General features: G+C 45.8%; 1 protein-coding gene across 18 annotated transcripts in view; it reads right to left on the reverse strand.

Moving 5' to 3' along the window:
• GTDC1 (glycosyltransferase like domain containing 1) overlaps positions 1-4874 on the reverse strand; it is a 217474-nt gene extending 212600 nt beyond the window's left edge. For 15 of the 18 annotated variants that reach the window (XM_068407984.1, XM_068407976.1, XM_068407983.1 and 12 more), the window contains exon 1: positions 4748-4874. The gene's annotated coding sequence lies outside the window, so the exon portion shown is untranslated. Of the gene's footprint in view, positions 1-4564; positions 4626-4716 lie in introns of those variants that run through there. The other 3 variants (XM_068407969.1, XM_068407968.1, XM_068407972.1) reach the window with 3 other exon arrangements.
• Positions 4875-6451: the final 1577 nt, after the last annotated feature.

Raw genomic sequence — 6451 nt, forward strand, 5'->3', positions numbered from 1 at the left:
AAGGGTGTGGGTTGTTTTTTTTTTCCCCTCAATTATAACTTCTAATAATGTCTATGAAAAATCTTGCACTCTGGATGGTATTTTATTCATTAAGACCACGATCATCACGAGTCTTCTGTTGCCAGAGGCATGGCTGAAGTAACATTTTTAAGGACCACAAAGAGGAAAACATTCCGCCAGTATTTATGGCAATATCATACTTGTACCATTGAGGATCATTATCACAGAAAACCTGTTGCACCTGACTGCCCAAAAATAACCTTGGCACAAAACTGGAAAACAGAACGTAAAGCCACACCGGTCACACTGTTGCATAGACAGTAAAAATGTTTTCAGATGCAAAACTGATCAGATTCCTCTTTTTCTTTTCAACCTAACCTTTTTTAACAATTTTTATAACAATTCAGCAAAATTAAGGTACGAAGATGATATTAAATCCACTTGCATCTGAAATGCCAATGAGAAAACTTCCACTAATCACAGATGTATTAGATTTCACACATACGTTTGATTATACGTAAACCTACACACACATAAATATCTAAATCTAAGTTGCTTCTACAGCACTAACTTACTTTGGGATTTATGTGTCTCAACTGTGTGTGTTCTTTCTGTATCCCAACCCTAACAAATAATTATTCCAGGGAAAATAGAAAAAACAAACTACACTTAGTGCCTGGCCTTGCCTGCTTTCCTCCAAGTTCTGCATTTCACCATTAATTTTACATATTTCATTGTTAATTTTAGACATTCTTCCAGTTCTCATTTGGACATCAAAGAGCTACTCATACCCAAAATACCAGCCATCTGAAATACTGGCTTCCCTACTTATTGTCATTTATAACTTGAAAAGATCTTTGATTTCTTGCCTACAGGAAATACTGTGGATCAAAAATAAAATATACATATATGCTCCCACATATACATATATCTGGGGTCCAGGATTTCAGATTATAGACTCTTTGGAGACATGGTTTTCAGATATAGATTTCCTCCTCTGTCTGGTGCTTCACACATTTATTTTTACTTTCACATCTGATGTGCAGCAATATGGCTAGCTAAGGTGTACGTTTAAGACATCCTTTGATATATATCTATTCAGAAGTTAAATTCACACGGGGGTATGTGTCCTTCCAGCAGTAAGGCACTGCTTCACCTCTGCTAACTGCACCGCTTACCAATGGCTGGGGGCAGCGGAAGGGAGGCTCTCTGGAGCCCCTCGTTAACAATTCTGCCACCAAAGATCAAGATGATTTTCCTGCTTTACAAGCCTGGTAGAGAACGTTTCTCACATACAAATGGAAAAAAAAACATGGTGGCCAAAGTATTTCTAAAACACCTGCTGCATGTGCTCCTAACAGCCTTGAATATATTTTTAGTTTGTTCTGCACTTTTGCCTATATTTAAATTAGCAATATTTTTAAGTTATACAACTAGTCCCAGACAATGAGTTACTCTGTTCTAGTTAGCAAATCATTTGCCTTGGTTTTGTTACTACTCCCCCTACACAATAGCTTATGTCTCAAGCAGTAGTACACAGAAGCCCTCAACAGAGCAGTCAGCATTAAGGTCCTGTTATTTATACCAGTATCACTAAAAATCTAACTTAAAATAGATTTTCAGTCTATTTCCTTACAAAAGGACACAATTCTGTTCACACAGGAATGACTGTTCATATATGTTATATGTGTTTCTTCTGAGCACATTGCTTAGGCTCCAATTTATACAGAAACAGCAGTTCTTTAACCGAATTATTTAAGCAGGTAAGATCTCAGGTCTTTGGACAAGACTTCCTCTTTGCAACTCAGAGTTAATACAAGAGAATATTCCACATTAAGTATTTGCTCATCAACTGCTGCAGGAGAAATGTCTTATCCCAGTGGCTCTCCCAGTCTGAACTACACAGGATGGCATTGAATAAACACATTCTGATCTTGTGAAGCCAGCAATGCAATATAAAAATCTTTCTCCTTCTTGGTAAAAATGACTACCTAGGAAGTTTCACTGGTGCAGGATGTTGGTCAGGGACCATAAACCTTCACTGCTCCAATCAAAACAGAAAATAACAGGAGTCCACGGTGTCGACTGGGTCAAAGGCCTGAAAAGCTCAAGGCATGTGGCTCTTCTTTGAGCTACGGGCAACGTCAAATGCTGCAGTCGCAGGGTGTAGAAAACATTTATAAAAAGCTAAATCAGGAACTTTTTGTTTTCATATTCTCAAATTTTATTGAGTAGAAATGTTTGAGGATAGTTTATTACTTTTACCGGCCACTCTAAAGTGGGCCTCCAGCCAAACAGGTCTTTAAAGTATGTCCATATTTTAGTTTTAAAACAACATTTAGGAAGTTGTATAACTTTTACATTAGCATCTAAGCGACTTAGCAGCAAAAGTGACATTTTTCAGCTGTAACAGACACTTTGCAAGCTACGGGCATGACTTTTGTACCAGTACCAGCCACACTTGGTACTGATCCTAACGCAACAGAGATACCAGCAAGGGCTAATTAAAGGTGTTTGTAACTTGTGGCAAATCTCAAAAGGCTGAAATTCAGGAGATGTTTTCTGGTATCATATGACTCATGTGCACCTTGCCTCATTCAGGTTAAACTCTGTGGGACAAGACCAATCCACTATGTGCTGTTCTGGCCTTCCCAGGGCTTTACCACACCACCCCAAGCATGACAATTAACAGCAGTTGTAACAATGCTACTGCATGAGAATTCAAACTGTCCATTTATCAGTGGAGGGAGGAACTTTGTACCATATTGATGAAGAACCAACACCTTGAGCTGGACAGCAGGTTTGCTTCCTGGATCTTACCACTGCTGTTGACTGGCCAGCTAATAATTAGACTGGGAAAGCGTTCAGAAAGTTTGTCAAGACCAAGGTATCACACTACTGAGAATGATCCTCACCTTTTTATACGCAGTAGGCAGATAAATTCAAGAAAAAAACAGCACTGTATTAAAAAAATCCTGCCCTTAATTGAATTATGCGAGCTGGATTCATAATGTTTAAACTTATGTCAGAGAGTGTTCTTCCAATGTATTTTAACTACACCTGGACTTCCAAAAAGAAAAAGGTGACGCAAGAAGAATACACTCTACATTAGGTCTTGAAAGCTCCAATTAAAATTCAATATTGTACTTTGTATGGAGACTCTTTACATGAAAACCCTGTCATGGTTAAGATTTAAGGTTAACCAGGTTAACAGAGTCCAATAAAATAGCTCTATTTAATTATGCCAAACCATTGTTATAAGCCACGCTAAAATTCACTACTCATCTTTACCTGACTATTGGGCTAAACTCTAAATCACAGTAACGTGCACTCCTCATCAACCAGAAAATCCTACCATAAAGTAAGCTTCAAACTCTTTTCCCCCGCTTCTTAAAAAAAGTGCATGCATTTGCACCTCGAATGGTTTCTTTCCTCCAGTCTGCTACTCCAGTCATCACACAGTCATGTGTTAAAAGATTTGTGCAGACCTGCCAAGTCTCATTCATCCGATACACACTTTCCTGAAGTTGGGATTCGTTTGCAAAGTGTATTTAAGCAGCTCCTCTGCGATGAAGTGTCCTGTCACACAGCATTTTTAGCTTAAAATAATAAAAACAAAATCCTAAAATCTACACATTTTGCAAAATTGAAGGGTTTTTTGTGGTTTTTGTTTTCCTTGTTCTATAAAGCATGACACTATGCCACCACAAAGGTTACAATTTTTCCTGACATTTTTGCCAGCATAACTATTTATACATATTAACGTTTTAATTGCGCTATAGTGACACTTAGAATGGAACTGGGTTCAAATTTTGCAGCTCGCTTTGTAACTGCTTATGGAAAGCGGTCCCTGCCCCGCGCTGTTTGTACTTTAAAAACAATTAAATTAAGAGTGTCTTTAGTAAACAACCCACACACACGCATTTTAAATGCTCGGGGACTCGGGCGGGCCGGGCCGGGCACGTCCCGACGGCGGCTCCCCCGCAGCCACCTGCCCCGAGCCGGGCTGAGGGGACCAGGCCCGGCCAGGCCGCGCTGCCCTCCCCGGCTCCCCCGGGGGCCGCAGGGTGCCGGCGGGCCCTGCCCGCCCCTCTCACCCCCGGCAGCGGCTCGGCGGGGCCGAGGCGCGGGCAGCCATGTTAGGGCCGCCGGGGAGGCGGCACCCCGTGCCGGCACCGGCTGCTCCCCGGAGAACAGCCCCTTCCCGCGGGGGCCGGGCGGCTCCCCCGCTCCGGAGGCCGCCGCCAGGGCCGCGGAGCCATCTTGGGGGCGGCCGGGGCAAGAGCTGTCCCCGACAGCGCCTCCGCGCCGCAGGTGCCGGGAGCCGCGTCAGGCGGAGCGCGCAGCCCCGCGCCCGGCGGCGGCCAGCCGGCTGCCCTCGCCTCCCCCCGCCGAGCGGAGCGGGGCTCGCCGGGCCGGCCCCCCTCCCCGCCGGCCCTCACCCCCCGTCCTCCTCGCCCGGCCCCGGGCCGAGCGCCCGCCCCGCCGCTCCGCGCTGACCCCTTCCCTCCCTCCTGCCTCGCTCGGGCGGCCCCGCTCCTTACCCCACCCCGAGGGAGCTCACCTCCTCCTCCTCCTCACTCCCGCCTGGAGACCGTCGGCACCGACGCGCCGGCGTCCCGGCCCCTCCCTCCCCCCGGCGCGCAGCAGAGCCAGCCTCCCCCAGCCGCCAGCCGGGCCCCCTCCTGCCTCCGCCCGCCGCCCCGGGCCGCTCACCCCCGCGCCCGGCGCCGCCCGACGGACCCACCCTGCCCGCGGGGCGAGGGGCCCGGGCCCGCCCGTCGCCACTTGGGAAGCCCCGTCTGCGGGGGCAGCTGCCGGCACGGAGCGAGCGGAGCGAGGCCTCCCCCGGGCCTGCGGCGGCTCACCCGGCGGCCCGGGCCCGGTTGCTGGGCCGGCAACGGGAAACCTGAGCAGAGCAAAGCGAGAGAGGGGGGGGAACAAACCGTTTGCTGTGGTGGCCGCAAAGCAGGCGATGAGGCCCTTAGGGGAAGGTCAGGGATGGGTGGGAGGAATAAATAACAAGGAGATATACACCAGGTGCGCTAAGGAAAAAAAAATACAAAGATGTGTTTCTGAGAGAAGGGGATGAAAGGAGAGAAAATCAGGGCTGTTATCAGTTACGTATGAGTAGGAGGTGTGTGGTTTTTCCGTGATAAATCAAGCGTTTTCAGGTGGTGTAACTCCTGGGAGAGGCCGGGCAGGTGGTCCTGTTACAGCCCTGATTGTGAACCCTCTTCTCCAGCCGCAGTGAATAACAAACCTCTCCGGCAAAACTTTTCAGAGGTGGAATGTTTGTTATCTTCAGTCTGTAGATGTGAACTGTTTTTTGTTTTTTAATAGGAAGTCAAAATGAGTAATATCTAATGGAGTGATACAGCAAAATTTCCAAAGACTACAGCTGTGAGAAGCGTCAAGACCAGTAACTTGAGGAATTATGTATTTTTTCCTACTCCGGCTAATCGGTGATTATGAAAGAGTCACAAGAAGGCTGATTTGCATGAGAAATACCCTTAGGATAATACAGCGTTTTGTTTCACAATTTTCTAGGTTCAAAAAGCCTAGTAAAGTTATTTCCCAATAGTTTTCCACTCTTCCCGCACCTCTGAATTCCTGATGCTATCAAGCTATGGAAATGCCAAAATGGCATAAGGCAGGCAGTTCTTCCTGTTATTTTTTTACCTAGGCAGAAGTGGTAAGGCCTGAAAATCCTTTAACATTTATCACTTACATTATAAATAATTTTATAAATAAAAGACTTTGTCTTTCAGATGTTGTAAGACAGGGTGAGAGATGAGGAGACCTTCAGTCTGGCTGAATCACAGAATGATTCCCCCCCACAGCGTGTGCTGGAACACAGACAAACAGGATGTTTTATCCCCAATTTATGGATAGAAAAATTGAGGCGAGGAAGTGAAGGCATTCATTTTTCAGGCATAGAAGTGCTCATTTGTAAGCAGGCAATTTAGGCTTGAACTTTTTTTCCCCCTTTTTTTGAGGAAAAGGGCCGTGTATATACAGTTCCCATTGAAATTACACTTGAGGCACCCAAGCAGAAAGACTTTGGCCATACTCTTTTGGGGTCCCACAGCCCTAATCCCATGTTCTAATTGGCCAGTAATCTGTGGACAGATATTGTAACAGTTCCTTTAGAATATTTTTCTACTTCTCACTCATTTGCATACTAATGGCATAAAAATAGGCACTTCCTGCCAGTAATTAGTTGGAGCCCAGAATTTAAAGAAAGAACAAGACCACAGCATTATGGTAGACGGATGGTACTGAGGAAGCTGCAAAAAAGAGTCACTTCTCTGGTGCTCAGAGAGTGCCTTTAATTTAGAGTTCAAGGCTGGCAATTCTGTTACCTCTCTGTGACAGGGATTAACTGTTTGCTTGGCCTAATAACTTTGCCTCTAATGAGCCCCGCTAACTTTTTTCATGGCAAATCACT

Source organism: Nyctibius grandis, chromosome 9, assembly GCF_013368605.1.
Source record: "Nyctibius grandis isolate bNycGra1 chromosome 9, bNycGra1.pri, whole genome shotgun sequence".
Lineage (NCBI taxonomy): Eukaryota > Metazoa > Chordata > Aves > Nyctibiiformes > Nyctibiidae > Nyctibius > Nyctibius grandis.